This window comes from Cyclopterus lumpus, chromosome 7 (genome assembly GCF_009769545.1).
Source record: "Cyclopterus lumpus isolate fCycLum1 chromosome 7, fCycLum1.pri, whole genome shotgun sequence".
In the NCBI taxonomy this organism is placed as follows: Eukaryota; Metazoa; Chordata; class Actinopteri; order Perciformes; family Cyclopteridae; genus Cyclopterus; species Cyclopterus lumpus.
Genome location: NC_046972.1, coordinates 1,510,294 through 1,524,895, shown reverse-complemented (window position 1 = coordinate 1,524,895; position 14,602 = coordinate 1,510,294).

Below are 14,602 nucleotides of genomic sequence, written 5' to 3'. Positions count from 1 at the left end.
TGAGCTCGCAGTTCTTTCACCCTTGGTGAGTTGCGCTCAAATGGTACTCTGTATACTTGTTTCGATGGAGGACACGGTCAATTGTGGAAATGCTCACACTGTCGATTCCCTGGAAGTGAGTGTTGTCTTGTATCACTCGTTCCTGGATTTCTCTGAGTCGTATTAAATTATCTTGAAGGACCATGCCCACTATAACAGTCTCTTGCTCCTCAGTGAATATAGCTCTCCTTCCACCTGCATGTGGCAGCCTTGCAGTTCTACAACAAAAATATTCATGCAGTACAATACATACAGTGATGAACTTTACAAATGTTTATTGAAACAGCTGCATATAGTGTAGTACAGTAAATTTGCAATTACAAAAATACAGTAGCATACTGTACCTGTTCTCTTCTCTGAATGTCCTTACTATGGTGGACACAGAAAATCGGCTCAAAATGGGGTGCACTCTAAGTCCTGCTTCCCTCATTTTCAGTCCGTGGACTATAACATGGCCTATGACTGTTGCTCGAATTTCATCAGATAGTTCCACTCTTTGTCTTCCTCTTCCTATTCGTCCTCCTCTTCCTCATTCTTGCCCTCCTCTTCCTCCCGTCGCCCACCTCGCATACACACTTGTCCTCGTCCTCTCACATTGTTTCTTCTATCCATTCTCAGACTTTCTCCTTCCCACCTTCAACCACCTGTTTGCTCTCTAAACTGGCTTATATTGGTTGTGTCACATCATTTGATACAAGTGAAATCTATTTTGAGTGATTGTGTTTAATCAATGACATGTGTTCTCTATTTGTATTTGATTGTTGCCACTTGTGTTTACCAGTATGGATGACATGTGCATTAGAGTGCAGAATGTGTTTTGAGACTGAGAATGTGTTTAGAGTTTTGCTGAAAAGTCTAAGTGAGATCTGTAAATTGTGTTTTACCATGTGAAATAGTTTAAGGTATTGACAACAGACTGCACAATTAGCTAAATGAGTTCAGGCAACTGAGAACTTTGTTCAGCCAATGTGTTTTAGCAATTGAGAAAAACTGTAATTAAAATGCTTGTATTTTGAATATATATTTTAAATCTACAAATGTCCGTTTCTTTGTAAACCCGTCACATATTGACTTTTAACTGTTAAGAGGTTTGTTTGCATTTGCTCTAATCTTTGTTTTGTAATTATACTAAATGTATCTTAGTTAAGTTTACAGACTTGTACATTTCAGGTTTACCAAATCTCTAAATTTGAAAACATCTGAGTTTATGAATAATATGATAACTAACTCTGTTTACAACTATGTTAGTTTAATTTAAATTCAATGTTGATTGTTTATAGGCTACACTGGAAGGTGGAGGAAAACACTGGCTGTCATAGAGAGATGATATATGCAATATCGTTATATCCAGGAGGATAATGTTAAAATGTTAGAAAGCATGTGTATTTAAAGCTAGCTGGTTTGATGGCCATAGCTAGCCTTCAAGCTAAATGTAAGTACTTTCCCCTACGTCTCCATAGATGGGAACACAAATGTGAAATTTCTCCATATTTGGACATTTTGGGGGGCAGAGACTCAAGTCAGATTGAAGGAAATGAAATGCTTGGTTTTCATAACTGCATATATTCTTTCTCATTTACTATGTATGCCTGAGTAGTGGAGTCAGATTTCTACATGCCAATAGATACACAGGGCTATTTTAAATGTGTGTCCTTGACTACAAATAGTAGTCCTCTACGAGTGGGAATGGTGAGATAGGGACTATGGTAATAAATCTCTGTTGGAAGGCTAACACTATGCAGGATGACAGATAGCACCTGCCAATGTGCAGCAGCTGTAGAGTAAACTCAGAGGTCAAGGCTCTGATTTTAGACGTGGTCTCTATGAGTGGACAGTAATCATTTTACTAATCCTTCGTCAAAAGGTTTCGACAAACATCACAACAAACTGCTTCACAGGTTATCACATTGATTTAGGTCAAGCATTAATACATAGGCAGATAATTCCAGTCAAAAGCTAAAGTATCATTTTATCAAAGACTAACACAGATTTATCTTGACTGAAATCTGCTTTTGTGAGACAAACTAAATGATAGTAGGAAAGAGGCACAGATTGGAAAGAGAGTAACTAACTGAATAAACCATTATTTATAGAATGGTCATTAATGTGATGATTTCGATAAGGACCAGCAGCTGATTGTTACCAAATAAAATCCAGTCACAGGCTGTATGTAACACCAACAAACCTCTCTCAGAAAACCTCTCTCTGTAGCCAAGTACCTATCACATCAGCAAATAATCAACTAGAACTGTACACTTATATTACCCCACAATTCTGGTTACTGAGAAAATGCAAAGCCATGACAAAACCTCTAGAATTTAATATAACATAAAGATCGTACTGTCGATGTCTATGGACATAGACAGTAACATTTGATATCATACACATTGGGCAAGATGTGTGAAGGCTCTGCTGCCTTATAGTTAATTATCATTTCATATTCCCATCAAAACCTCAACTCATGATCCACTAGGTGGTTAGTTTAGTTGGATGTACATTTTCTTTTGCAGATTCTCACTTCAATTAAAACTGGTTAGACGTGTGTGGAGCAGCGCCGTCGTCAAGCAATTTAGCAGGGCTTTAAACCTTAAATGTTTTGACTGGATCTCTGAATACTTTTTTAGATGGAAAGCCTGTGAAGTTGGTAAAAATTAAATTTAAAACATAATGTGTAAATGCCCTATAGTGTTTGTAACTATACAACTATACTGTCGAAGTAAATGCAGGTCTCTATGTTGGTGCAAAAGCAGTAATGGTGTTGGCAATAGCAATAGCAATAGCAATGCAACTATAATAATAATAGCGAGGAAGACGCAAAGTAAGTAATGTGCATTAATGGGACATGAATTCATATATATATATACACACACATGCTGGACATAAAACGTCAAGAGAAGCAAGCACTTCTTTACCTTCTACCCAACCGGCTGGTCCCGCCACCACGGGCCTTGTCACTTTCGGGGGCGACTGTGGCTCAATAGAGAGGGATCTGCAATTTAAGTTAATAATATGCATTAATGGTGCATGAATTCACAAAGAAGACCGAAAGTGGAAGCTGGTTCCATAAAAGAGGAACTTGATAACTGAAGGCTCTGGCTCCCATCCTACTTTTTATATGGTAAATGGACATGTACTTGTATAGCGCTTTTCTAGTCCTCTGACCACTCAAAGTGCTTTAACACTACTTGTCATAATTCACCCATTCATACACTGATGGCAGTGGCTAAGGTGCCACCTGCCCATCCATACACCTTAGGTACAGCTACGGGAGCGATTTGGGGTTAAGTGTCTTGCCCAAGGACACAGCGGAGCCGAACCACCAATCCTCCGATTGAAGGACAACCCTACTCACCACGGAGTCGGCCAGACTCTAGAAACCACAAGTAGCCCTGCATTCAGTGAGCCCAGCTCTCTAGTGGGGTAACTTATTATTAGAGCAGCCTGAAAATAAGGGATTGCAGTAGTCTAGTCTAAGTAACAAATGCGTGAACAAATCTTTCTGCATCGCTTTGAGAGAGATATATGTCTGATTTTGGTGAAAAAAGGCAGTCCTTGAGATCTTATACCTATTATGACATTACTACTTTACAAACAGGAGTGTCTTTGCAAACCAATGTTATCAGCCCTCGAGTAGTTAAAGTGGATAACTGTCTTTATCATACATTGGGTTTTATTGTATTAGAGAGAAAACAGTAATTTATCTAAAACATGTATTAATGGCACATAAGGAATCAAAAGTATGAGTTCAGTTTGACATGTAAGCTACATCCACAACACTATGTTTTTGTTTTAAAATGCATATATCTTGCTACGTTTAGGCCTAGTGTAAGAGTGAAATTGTATGATGTAAACTTAATTACATTTATTTGTTATGACCACTAGTCGGTGCTGTTCGGCCATAGGGTAAAGTTAGGGGAGAAGAGTTGAAGAAAAGTTATGAGCAAAACCCAGAACGTGTTGGTCTGATTTATTTCTGATTTGCTGAAACAAAGAGGCATTTGCAGACAGCTTTTGGCCCAAAGGATATAATTGCATAATTTCAAGCATTTCCCTAATGCCCGTACAATATTGCCTCATTTGCAATTAAAGTTTATGCTGCAGATGTTTGCAGGCTGGTCAAATAAGCTTTTCCTGAGTTTGAGCATCAGGTTTCAGAGTATATGAAACTGTCTCGCTTCATTGCTGGTCTGGATCAAGAGCTTCATGTCACGTTTTATGAAAGTAGTGACAACTTTCACCAAAGCTTTTGAAGTTGCCTCCCAAGCTGAGCGGGCTCGCCAAGCAGCGAGATTGGTAATGCCAGTGTCCCGAGCTAAAGTCACTATCAGAGATGTTGTCAGTAAATTGAAAATGACTCTGAACTCAGAAAAGCTGTCCAGAATCTGACTACTACTGTAAAGTATTTACGTAATGATCTGGGTGCTCTGAAACTGAAGCTGGATGAACAAAGTAGTTAGCACCACCGGGAAAGAAACATGCAGGTGTGTCCTCGTAGATCCCCCTCACCTCATGGGAGGAGCCCAGATAGACCCACAAATGGATGGAGCTCAGGCTATGGGCATTCCCCTTCCAGATATTCACGAACCCATCATTTGACTCCGCAACGCTACCCTCAGGGAAACTGGCACCATCAGGATTTCAGCCACAGAGAACTTGACAGGTACCGACAGCCTTACAAAGATACTCACTACTCAGCCCATGCCTGCCACCCCCACGAGGAAAGGAGATGGAGACAAACTTCTGCCAGCAGACACCACCACGACTCGCGTTGCCGAAGCCCAAGTCCCAATCCCAAACCTTGTCTCATTCAATTCAATTCAATTTTAATTTTTTTTTTGGCGCGCATCAGCAGAACCATGGCAGGTGGCCAGTCCACCAGGTATGATGCATCGTGAAAGAGGCCAGACCAATGAGGTCGGCCTTTGAGGCAGGAGGCACATAGAAGGGCCATTAGGAAGGAAGCCAGGTCTAGGCCAGAGGCTGGATGCAGGAAGAAGGACCTAGGACCAGACACAGCCAGGTGAGACGTGAAGTCACAAAGACTCCAGGGAGGAAGTAGAGTTAGTAATGTGCAATAGAGAGATGTAAATTCATCCATAAGGAGAGAGAGAAAAGGAGAGAGCACTGTCTGCCGCGCTGACTGAAAGTGGAAGCTGGTTCCATAAAAGAAGAGCGTAATAACTGAAGGCTCTAGCTCCCCATAATTGATCTCTGAGGTGTTCTGGGCCGAGTAAAATAACTTCAGTTTTGTCTGAGTTTAACATCAGGATGTTGCAGGTCATCCATGTTTTTATGTATTCAAGACATGCTTGAATTTTAGCGAGCTGGTTGGTCTCTTCTGGTTTGATCGATAGATATAATTGAGTATCATCTGCATAACAATGAACGTTTATGGAGTGTTTCCTAAAAATATTGCCCAAAGGAAGCATATATATATATGTGGTAAATAAAATTGGTCCAACCACAGAACCTTGTGGAACTCCGTGATTAACGTTGGTGGTCATCAAGGCTTCATCGTTTACAAATACAAATTGAGATCTATCTGATGAATAGGATTTAAACCAACTTAGTGCCATACCTGAAATGCCAATCGACTGATCCAGTCTCTGTAATAGGATGTTATGGTCAACTGTGTCGAACGCAACACTAAGGTCTAACAAAACAAGTACAGAGATGAGTCCTTTATCTGATGCAATTAGGAGGTCATTTGTAATTTCCACCAGTGCTGTCTCTGTGCTGTTTTCTAAATCCTGACTGAAACTCCTCAAATAAACTATTCTGATCTAGAAAGTCACAACTGATTTGCGACTAAGTCACAACTGATTTGCAACTACTTTCTCAAGGATCTTAGAGAGGAAGGGAAGGTTAGAGATCGGTCTGTAGTTAGCCAACACCTCTGGATCAAGAGTGGGCTTCTTCAGGAGAGGTTTAATTACAGCTACTTTGAAGGACTGTGGTAAATGGCCTGTTAGCAAAGACACATTGACAATATCCAACAGAGAGGTGCCAATCAAAGGCAAAATGTCTTTAAGCAGCCTCGTTGGGATGGGGTCCAAAGACAGGTAGACGGTTTAGAAGTAGAAACCGTTGAAGACAGTTGGTCAAGGTTGATGGGAGAAAAGCCCTCCAAATATACACCAGGGTATACAGCCGTTTCCAAGGCCACTCCACTTGAGGAAAGATCAGCACCGGTTGAGGGAAAGAGATCAGCAATCTTGCCTCTAATAGTTAACATCTTACTACTGAGGTCTACAGGAATACACGGCTCCACAGAGCTGTGACTCTCTGTCAGCCTGGCTACAGTGCTAAAGAGAAAGCTGGGGTTGTTCTTATTTTTCTCTATTGCTGGCTGCTTTACGGAGTGCCTTCTTATATGTTTTAAGACCATCTCGTCAAATTAAGCGAGATTCTTCCAAATTGGTGGAACGCCATATGCTTTCAAGCTTTCGTGATGTTTGCTTTAGTTTGCGGGTCTGAGGGTTATACCAGGGAGCAAACTTCCTTTGCCTCACCGGCTTCTTCTTCAGAGGGGCTATAGAGTCTAGTGTCATTCTCAGTGAGCCTGTAGCACTATTCAATTCAATTCAATTCAGTTTATTTTGTATAGCCCAATATCACAAATTACAAATTTGCCTCAGAGGGCTTTACAATCTGTACACATACGACATTTCTGTCCCAGGACCTCACATCGGATCAGGAAAAACTCCCCAAAAATAACCTTTGACAGGGAAAAAAGGGAAGAAACCTTCAGGAGAGCAACAGAGGAGGATCCCTCTCCCCGGATGGACAGAAGCAATAGATGTCATATGTACAGAATGAACAGCATTTACAAAGTTACATAAACACATTACATGAATATGACAATGTATGAATGGAACTCCAATCCATGAAACAGAAGGAGGTAGAGAGGAGGGGGGGCGATGCATCAGCAGGGCCAATGGGAGGCCGGTTCACCAGCATCAGACACCTCCAGGTCCAATGGACCCTATGAGACGTGAAGTCACAACGACTCCGGGGAGGAAGCAGAGTTAATAAGGTGCAATGGAGAGATGTAAATTCATCCATAAGGAGAGAGAGAAGAGGAGATAGGTGCTCAGTGTATCCTAAAACATCCCCCAGCAGCTTATAAGCCTATAGCAGCATATCAAGGGGCTCGACCAGGGCAAACCTGATTCAGCCCTAACTATAAGCACTATTAAAGAGGAAAGTCTTAAGTCTATTCTTGAATGAGGTGACTGTGTCTGCCTCCAGGACTGAAAGTGGAATCTGGTTCCATAAAAGAGGAGCTTGATAACTGAAGGCTCTTGCTCCCATCCTACTTTTTAGGACTCTAGGAACCACAAGTAGCCCTGCATTTAGTGAGCGCAGCTCTCTAGTGGGGCAATATGGTACTACAAGCTCCTTAAGATATGATGGTGCATCACCAATCAAGGCTTTGTAGGTGAGGAGAAGAATTTTAAATGTGATTCTTGATTTTACAGGGAGCCAGTGCAGAGCAGCTAATACAGGAGTAATGTGATCTCTTTTCTTAGTTTTTGTGAGTACACGAGCTATTGACAATATGATCAATCTGGGATGGATTTGATTCAATACCACGTTCAATACTACGTCTTAATGTGACGGAGGTTCTCCGACGTGGTATTGAATCAGATGCAGAAGGAATCACTTCTTTAAATTTAGCTACAGTTGGACATCTGTTGTAGAAACCTTTGACTAACGGTGTACACTCCGGTAGTATAAACTCAAAAGTTATGAGGTAATGTTCTGAAGAAGACCTCCAAATGCTCAATGTCAATGCCACATGCAAGAACAAGGTCGAGGGTGTGGCCAAAGCAGTGAGTGGGTTTCTGTACTCTTTTGCCAATCGAGTCCAACAATGAGATAAATGCAGCACTAAGGCAATCATTATAAACATCCACGTGAATATTAAAATATCTTACAATAATAACCTTATCAGTTTTAAGGACTAAACTTGATAGAAACTCTGAAAATTCAGATATAAATTCTGAATATGGACCTGGTGGCTGGTACAGTATAACACATAGAATTGGCTGTAATGTTTCCCAGGTTGGATGTGAAAGACTAAGAACAAGGCTTTCAATTGAGTTATAGTTTAGTTTAGGTTTAGGATTCATTAATAGGCTTGAGTCAAAGATGGCTGCTACTCCACCTCCTCGGCCGGTGCCTCGAGGAATGTGAGTATTAATATGACTTGGAGGAGTTGATTCATTTAGGCTGACATATTCTTCATGGCTCAGCCAGGTTTCAGTAAGACACAGTAAATCAATGTGATTGTCTGATATTAAATCAGTTACTAATACAGCTTTAGGAGTCCACATTTAATTATCCTGTTTTATTGCACTGTTGCAGTAGTGTTGTTAACCTGTATGAGGTTATTTTGTATGACTCCTCTTCTGGTTACTCTTGATTTAATTAATTTAAGTGGCCGTGGGAGAGACACAGTCTCTATAGAGTTAAGGTTAAGGGTGGGTAACTGCTCGAGTGGAAGTGCAGAGAAGGGTGGAAGACTACAACTCTGCTTCTGCTTCCTGATCTGAACTCTGGGTTGTCATGGATTTAATCAACTTGGTCAAATTTGCAGAAATAAGACCCACTCCATCCAAAATGGGATGAATGCCATCGATTCTCATCAGATCAGGCTTTCCCCAGAAAGTCTGCCAGTTATCTATGTAGCCCACATTGTTTGCTGGGCACCACCTGGACAACCAGCAGTGAAATGACGATATGCGGCTATACATGTCATCATTGATCAGATTGGGGAGAGGGCCAGAGAAAACTACGGTGTCCGACATTGTCTTGGCATAAGCACACACCGATTAATTTTTAGTGACCTCCGACCGCCGCAGTCGGGAGTCATTACCGCCGGCGTGTATTATAATCTTACTGTAACTACGCTCATCTTTAGCCAGCAGTTTTAAACAAGATTCAATGTCGCCCGCTCTGGCCCCCGGGATGCATATGACTTTGGTCCCTGGCTTCGCTATCTTCACGTTTCTGACTATGGAGCTACCTATAACCAGAGTGGGTTTCTCAGCGGGTGCGTCGCTGAGTGGGGAAAACTGGTTCGAAACGTGAAGAGGTTGGTGGTGCTCAGTGGGCTTCTGTTTGGACTTACTTCTCCTTCGAACAGAGTGAAATTGTATAACGTAAACTTAATTACATTTATTAGTGTAGAGTTGTAATGTTTTTTTATATATACTTGCACATGTAAATAGGAAAGTCCATGTTTTAAATTAATACATAAGAAAGATATGATAATCAATAAGGGATATTCTGAAGAATATTCTGAAGAATGTGTTAGGGAAACATGGGAGAAAAGTCACTGTATAAGTATGTTACTGTATAAGTGTAATCACTGAATAAGTATTATTTTAACTGTATCCTGATTGTTTTATGTTTTATGGTTATCATAACTATAAAGATGACTCAGGTATGAATGGAATGTATTGATCCAAGGAGGCGTAGTCAATGTAGTGGTCTCCCTAAGTGACCGGAAGATAGGCATTCATTTTGAAGGAGCCCATCTTACTGTTTAGGGCCAAAAGGGAAGAGATAAAGAAAGTAGCATTGTGGTTTATTGCTTAGAGAAGTCCGCCTCTTTGAACTGATATGCAAATAGCATGCTGTGTAGTTGAGGTATAAGCATGCATACCTAATACTAACCAATGGAGAAGCTTTATGCTCAGTGTATGGCTTGAATTTAACCTTTCGGAACTCTGTAAGGCATTTGTCCTCTCATGTGAAGGCGGTAGACAGTTAACTATTTGAACACATTTTTATTCATATAAATAGTTATTATAGCCTGTGGAACCAACGACATGTGAGCGCGCCCGGCTGGGACAGAAATATATGCTTATGATCCTTATTCTTTTATTAAATACTGGGCTGCACGGTGGTGTAGTGGCTAGCACTGTCGCCTCACAGCAAGAGGGCCGGGGGTTCAATTCCCGGTCGGAGCGGTCCTTCTGTGTGGAGTTTGCATGTTCTCCCCGTGGCAGCGTGGGTTCTCTCCGGGCTCTCCGGCTTCCTCCCACAGTCCAAAGACATGCTGCAGGTTAATTGATCTCTAAATTGCCCATAGGTGTGAATGTGAGAGTGAATGGTTGTATGTCCCTACATGTGCCCTCGATGGACTGGCGGCCTGTCCAGGGTGTCCCCTGCCTTCGCCCTATGTCAGCTGGGATAGGCTCCAGCGCCCGATAAGCGGTATTGAAAATGGATGGATGGATATTATAAATTACTGGTCTCAGGACAACTTTCATATCTTTCGGTTGAACTTAACATTAGTCATGACCGCTGTTCGGAGGGGGAAAAGGGGGAGTGAGAAGAGAACGTGGACTTGGCGGTACGGCTGGAATGTGGAGTTGAACGTAAAAGTGACTTCTTATACAGCAGCACGCACACTAACATTGTTCAACTGTGTTTTAGAAGAGGAGTTAAATTGTGGAAGCTAACTGGACTTTAATGGCTCATTCTTAGGATTGCCGTTCGTCCCAGTGCATTGGTCAGAATGCATTTGACTGGATCCCAATATTTGTTTACTGCACTTTATTTACTCAAGTTGAAGGTACATCAATGCACTTGGCCCTAAAAGGGAATGTAGGCTAGATGTGTGAACCTGTGGTTCCGCAAACTGAAAATGAAAGCACAGAATTCAAGGCATTCAAAAGCACAGAATTCAATGCTTCACTTACTTGGGTTATCCCAGGTTAGAATTATACAAATGCATAACCAAACAAAGTAAAATACTCAATGCAACTTAATTGCAAAGGCTTGTACATTTTCAAAGGCCGATCATCATCATTAAACAAAAACACCAATATCACATTGTTACCCAGCAGCAATTAATGGTGAGATAGCACAACTGAATATGGAGTGAGGTCAAAGTCCCATTGCCGACAGCCCTGTTATGATGGTAAAGAGCAACCTCTAGTGGCAAAATCTACCACTCTGGCAGACTTGACATCTGACTCTTAATTGAGGAGATCAAAGGTGGGCTGTGTTATTTTGGATTGCCTGTCACATATCTTTAGTCTTGTTGGTGTTGAGTCTCCTCTTTGCATCTTTAATGCCAGTTTTCTGCCAGTCTTTCTCTGGCGAGTGATTCCTTGTCACCTGACCGGAAGGCAGCTTTTTGGTCTTTAGATGGAGCCCTCGCCTCTCCTTTCATTCAATTCAATTCAATTCAATTCAGTTTATTTTGTATAACCCAATATCACAAATTACAAATTTGCCTGAGGGCTTTACAATCTGTACACATACGACATCTCTGTCCCAGGACCTCACATCGGATCAGGAAAAACTCCCCAAAAATAAAATTTCACAGGGAAAAAAGGGAAGAAACCTTCAGGAGAGCAACAGAGGAAGATCCCTCTCCAATGGAACTCCAATCCATGAAACAGAAGGAGGTAGAGAGGAGGGGGGGCGGGGATATAGTATATATATATATATATATATATATATATATATATATATATATATATATATATATATATATATATATATGCTATATTATAAATTACTGGTCTCAGGACAACTTTCATATCTTTCGGTTGAACTTAACATTAGTCATGACCACTATTCGGCGCTGTTCGGAGGGGGAAGAGGGGGAGTGAGAAGAGAACGTGGACTTGGCGGTACGGCTGGAATGTGGAGTTGAACGTGTTGGAATGATTCCTGCTTAAACACCCACGTCTCTTACACTAGCATCCACACTATTCCAGTTTTAAAACCCCGAAAACAGAGATGTTTGAAAATGCTGCGGTTGACATTTCTGTTTAAAAACTCAGGGGTTATGTTTTAGTCGGCAATACATTAGTATGGACAAACTTCTCGAATGACGTTTGCATTATTTTCTATCGCACACGCAAGAGAGAGAAGCAGAGTTGATTGTTGACCAGCATATGGAAATTTGCTTCTAGTGTGATCATCATGGCCATATCCACCAGGCATCGGTAATTATTTCTTCAAAAGCTCTCTCTGCATCTGAATGGCGTTGTTAGGAAGGCTGGGAGCCACGGGGGCAGGACTCAAAGGCAGACTCGAGACGAGGTAGTCAGGTATAAAAGCAAAGTCTTTACTTAGGGCAGTGTTCGGTACACGAGAAATCAGACAGGCAGGCAGAGTTATCTGAATCGGCAGGCAAAGGGTCACGGGTGGACAGAAACAGGTCAAAGCACAGGAAGGCACACGGGGTAAATTGCTGGTAAGCTCATGAACGTTAAGAGACAAACTGGCACTGAACAAAGAATAAACACAGGGGAACGAGACACAGATGGAAACAATGAGGGCGGGGTTTGCAATCACACAGGAGGGCGACACACAGGGAGGGAGGAGTCTGAAACGAGAGACAAGGTGAGTGACAGAAAACACAACAGAAACAGACAGTGACAACAAAAATTACCCAGAAGGTCTGGGCGTTACAGGCGTGCTTGAAATTGACAGCCGTCAATAAGACTGTGGTGGTGAGGAGACTAGAGAAGGCAGAGAGTCTTAAAGAACATCCATGGTCACTGCAGTAATGTTACACACTAACTACATACAAATTGTATTCGTACTTGGATATTTTCACAGTATTAGAAGATAAGATACTATCTAAAACTATTGGCATGCCTGTTGTGCCATTTTTCAATGCTAGTTGATGTTATATTTCTACAAACAATGATGATAATAAGCTGCTCCACACCTGACCCCAGGTGTCAGCAGCAGACATTCTGTCCCTCTCCTCTAAACTCCAGAATGTGAATATTCAGAGGAATTAGATTTCAGATTTGATTTGGCTTATATCTTTTGAAAGGTGCTCATGGAATAGTTACGGCATCTAGCACAAGCACAAATACCTGGTTTTAATGTTTATGATCAAGTGGACCTAGACTGCACTTTATCAGAGGAGGTGAAGTTAACATTTGTGTGGAAAATAACGCACATAATCGTGAGATTTATACCTTTTCAAAAGTGTTTCCTGTTAGTAGCAGTTTTATAGGGCAGGTAAATGTCATTCTTGAAATATTATGACTTTATTCTTGCAATATTAAGTTTTCCTCAAAATATTTAAAATATTTCCCAACTTGCTGAACATAAGCTAGTTATAAATTATAAATGAATTAAAATCCCTTTAATGTATCATTGAGGTGAACAGGTGCCACATTAACATTTAAAGACACAGAGCAGGGAAGAGTAGATGATGCCTAAAGGTACCTACATTTGATCTATAGATGAATACATATTTGAAAGCAATACAGAATCCCTTACTACATTATTTAACATATTTCCAATTGGGTTTTCCTTTACATAAATACTTTTCCACAATAATCTAATTCACCGGAAATGCAGGAAGTTAGGTTTGATGCTCATCATTTTCCATCAACTTTATTGATAATGGAATCAGCAGATCAACCAACTTTTTTTGGGACAACATATAGCCTAAGTTTTTTCAGGTACAGTGAGGCAGTTGTTTTGACGCAGTGTTTATCTGGCAGTGTATTCAGGCTTTTCTTCAGGTAATTATTGTGTCCTGGAAACCAGACAATACCATTTAAAACAGTTTTGAATGTAAGAATTATTAATGTCTTGAAACTGACATTTTTACAATTGTTTTGTTGTAAGAATTTAGAGAAATTTTCCCACAGCACAACTAAATAAAAGTTAACACATCCTTCTCATTCTGTCATGAATCATAGCCATAGATTGTAATTCCTAAAAAAAATATGATCCTTATTCATAGGACAAAAACAAATGGCGAGGTTTCAGGTGGATAACTGAGTTTTCCTTGTCGAATGTGAGGTGCCAAGGACAGAGAAGGTTGTATTTTTACAGATTGTAAAGCACTCCGCGGCACATTTGTAATCTGTGTAATAGGGCTATATAAAGAAAATGTAATTGGATTGATGTTCTCTTTTTGATATTGTTACCAGAAAGACGGTAATGAGACACACAAAAGACAATTCATTACGACAAATGGTTTTATTAAGAAGTTATAGGAAATTAAAATAGATGTATTACAGAGGGTTTTTTTCATTTCTTAACAGCATAAAAGACATTAAAGTTATATACTTAGAAAAAACTAAATAAAAAAAGAAACTTAAATTATTCTCACATTATTAAAAATACCTTCCAGATCATAATTACCAACATACCCTTCCAGCTCAATTTGTCAAAGTTTTCACATTCAACATTTCAAATTTAAAGTCGGGTCCCTTAACTTTGGTAACAACTCTCAGAACGACTGGAAACATGTCTCTGTGGAAAAGGAGAATTACAGTCTAGAATGTTCATGAAAGTAGTAGAATTGAATGTTTAAACATTTGGCCTTTTCTGGTCACATTAAGGACACATTAAGGACACATTAAGGAATGAAGTCGGAGGAGAATTCAGTAGGGAGATAACAATGTATGGACTTCACTATGTCCATAAATCACCACTGACCTTAGAGTCTCTATTCTCCATCACTAATTAGGTCACGTTTAATGGAATCCGTTTTCAAATCAATGGAACTTCTGTTTCCTGTAAAATCTGTTTTTGTCACTATAGCTATTGATGATAC